Raw genomic sequence first — 427 nt, forward strand, 5'->3', positions numbered from 1 at the left:
TTTTTGCTTGCTATCAAATTCCATGTAGTATTTAATAGCTTTGATTGTGGTGTTTTTTCTACATTGTAGAAAACAATAAAAGTAAAAAAAAAAAAAAAGCATTAAATAAGTAGTTACTGTACACTGTCTCTCTAAAATTTCACAATATGATTTCCTCTTGATTCTAATTTTATTTCAGGCTAATAATACATATATGTGACAATACAGGACGACTCTCCTCCCTTTGTGACGCAGTATACAATAAGCAGCATTTGATTTTTTTAGTGCATGCTGAAACAGTACAGCTCATCTCACACGTCACTCAAACATGACAAACCTGTTCATCCAGAGAAATACTTGCAACATTGCCAGTTAAAGATGTTTATCTTACACCTATATCTCCTTACCCCTGGAATTACGTTCAGCAGCTCAGTTGTGTTTTTAAATC

This window comes from Clarias gariepinus, chromosome 27, assembly GCF_024256425.1.
Source record: "Clarias gariepinus isolate MV-2021 ecotype Netherlands chromosome 27, CGAR_prim_01v2, whole genome shotgun sequence".
NCBI classification, from domain to species: domain Eukaryota; kingdom Metazoa; phylum Chordata; class Actinopteri; order Siluriformes; family Clariidae; genus Clarias; species Clarias gariepinus.